The following is a 2,970-nucleotide window of genomic DNA, read 5'->3' as shown; positions in this document are numbered from 1 at the left end:
TCTTTCCCAGAAGTAGCCCGATTAATGACATGATCACCAATAGTGCATGAAGTAGTTGGTGAACCAGGGTCTTTAAATTTTAGGAGGATGTTGTGTTGCAAGATAGAGCTTACTTGTTCGGTTAAAACAACTTTTCTCGATGCTTGGCTTTTGTTTTTCCTCTTAAGGGTGCAAAGATCTTTAAAATAAGCCGAAATTTGTCGAATTGCATCCAAGAGAGGAAGATTGATTTTTACTTGCCTAAACACATCAATGATTTCATTAGCTTTGCTTTGTTGCCTTTTAAGAGAGGTGGATGCTTTTAAAGAATCCGAAAATGGAGCCTTAGGCTCAAAAGCTTTTTCAAAAACATTCTTTGAAGTATTCTCAACAATGGGGTCTTTCACATTCAATGAAGGGGGAATGGGATACGAAAAAGGACGGGTGTCAACATTAGGTTGTACCGGTTCACTCTCTTCATTGGATTTACCAACTTAGTTGTCAATAATTCTTCTACTTCTCAAAGTGGTCCCCGCATTCACATTTTCAAGTGTATGACCTTCCAAAGAGGAATTAGTCTCCACAATGAATTATTGCTTCGGTGGGGGATTCAAAAGCATTTTCCCTTTCTCTCTTGCATTCAACGTGCTAGCTATTTGCCCAACTTGGGTTTCTAGCTTTGCAATTGATTAGGAGTGAGAATGAAATAATTGAGTATTTGCCTCTAAAGTACCCAAAGCGGATAAAATTTTCTCTTCAAATGCGGGACTTCTTGAATTACCTTGAGAATATGATGATTGGTTTGGAAAATGAGAGTTTGAAAATTGATTTCCATTTGATGCTTGGTCAAATGAACGAAAACCTTGGGAACCTTGGCTTTGCATAGGGGGTGGAACATACTTGCTTTGGAAAATACTTTGGGGAGGGTTGAGCCTTCCATTTAGCTTTTCCAAGAAAAATTTGAATGGTTCCTTCACCTTGGATTATAGTGAGTGCCATATGGATTATTCCCTTGGTTAACAAAAACGGCATTTACTTGCTCATGGTGTTCACTTTGCGCATATCCATGAGGACAATTGGAAGTAGAATGCAAAACACTAGAACAAGTCATTCATGATTCATTGGAAGGATGATGAGTATGATTAAGGGAGGAAGACACTTGATGGGCCAAATTTTGGTTGATCAAAAATTAATCAAACCTTTGGGATAAAGACTTCACTTCGGCGATTATATCATTAGAACTATCAACTTGATATAAGCCTACATTCTTCCTTCCACCTACATTTCTACCATTTTTAGGTGATAAAGATCAATGCATTGAGTTTTCACTCATGCTCTCATATAAGTGCCACACATCATCTTTATGTTTATCTAGATAAGAACCACCCATAGAAGCATCAACCATACCCTTATGGTTATCCGACAAACTTTCAAAGAAGTATTGAACTAATTGCCATTTAGGGATGTCATGGTGAGGACATTTCCTAACCAAATCGTTCAATCATTCCCATGCTTCATGAAACATTTCCCCATCCCCTTGTGAGAATTCATGAATTGGAGTTCTCATTGCATTGGTCTTAGACACCGGATAGTACTTCTTCAAGAACCCTTGCTACATCTCTGCCCAAGTAGTTATAGAAAAAGGTCTCAAATTGTTAAACCAATATTTTGCTTTATCTTTTAAGATAAAAAGGAAGAGTTTTAACCTCAAAACTTCTTCCGACATGTCTGTGTATTTCACAGTGGAACACACTTTAAGAAATTCATCCAAATGCTTATAAGGTTCTTCATTTGGTAGCCCATGGTAATTAGGAAGCATTTGGATTGTTTGTGGTTTAATCTCATAATGGTGTGCTCTAAATAGAGGGAGTTGAATGCATGTTGGTGCAATATACTCATTGGGCACATAATGGTTTCTTAAAGCGAGGAAAGGATTGACAATTGGTTGCTCCACATGAGCCCCATGATTTGCTTAAACAATGGGAGGTGGGGGTGGTGCAAAAAATGGCCTTGGCATTCCAATTAGAACTTGTCCTTGTTGTTGTGGAATGAAAGGTCTAGGCATGCCTAATGGTACTTGAATATTATCATGTAATTGATGCACATTAGGTGAAGAATGCCTTGTTGGTCGATGTGACCAAGGTCTTCAACATAGTCCTCATTATGGTTATCCATTGACGAAATGGAGTCACTTAAATTACCCATTCACCTTGGATTACGAACAACCGATTCAATTTTAAAATTTAGTGGGACAAGAGTAGGATTCAAAGACCTACGACCATGCATGCACAATCAAAACAAGCAACAACTCAACAAATAGCAAGTAACAAACACTCCTCCTCCGCAACAAGTCAATCAACAACAAACCTCCACATACATTGATCCCATACTCCCATGCTTTCAACAAATACAAGAAAATAAATTGCCTCCATGCGGACCAACGATTAAACTAATAAAAATAAGAATTGCCACCACGTGGGCCGACGATTTAACTAAACAAAGGAAGTTAGAATAGCTCACAAAGGGTCCTTAAGCAACTTCATAATATTTTTTAACTTTTTGCCTTGCTTTGCTTTGTTATTTTTTGTTTTTAGCTTTTTATGCTTTGCTTAACTTAATTTGCTTCTTTGCTTTCGAGTTCTTTTGCCTCACTTTCCTTGGCTCCAAGTACCTAGCCAATCAAGAACAAATACAATAAGTAAATAAAGTAAAATAAAGTAAAAACAAGATCAAAGGAGTACTAATTCCTAATTAATTCCAAATACAGCGTTGCTTATCCCCGGCAACGGCGCCAAAACTTGGTGTGTCCTTCGTCGATGCACCAAAGCACGGTGTGTGATGAAATGTGGCCAAGTTTGAATTTGTAAAATGCCACTATCACTACTAACTACTACTAACATAGCAAGAGTGAGTAGGAATCATCCCAAGGGAAAAGCAAAGTATTTCGGAATCAATGTTGGATTATTAGGTCGAATGATCAAAAGAGGAGTT

At 37.8% G+C, this 2,970-nt stretch overlaps 1 non-coding gene across 1 annotated transcript; it reads left to right on the top strand.

Moving 5' to 3' along the window:
- Nucleotides 1-1,442: 1,442 nt before the first annotated feature.
- On the top strand, nt 1,443-1,549 carry LOC132287297 (small nucleolar RNA R71). Its single transcript, XR_009472986.1, has one exon. It is a non-coding gene; the product is annotated as a small nucleolar RNA R71 (small nucleolar RNA).
- The last annotated feature ends 1,421 nt before the right edge of the window (nt 1,550-2,970 follow it).

This window comes from Cornus florida, unplaced genomic scaffold (genome assembly GCF_030987335.1).
Source record: "Cornus florida cultivar Cherokee Brave unplaced genomic scaffold, ASM3098733v1 CherokeeBrave_3.0.0_Hap2_Chr11, whole genome shotgun sequence".
NCBI classification, from domain to species: Eukaryota; Viridiplantae; Streptophyta; class Magnoliopsida; order Cornales; family Cornaceae; genus Cornus; species Cornus florida.
This window is presented reverse-complemented; position numbering and strand designations above follow the sequence as displayed.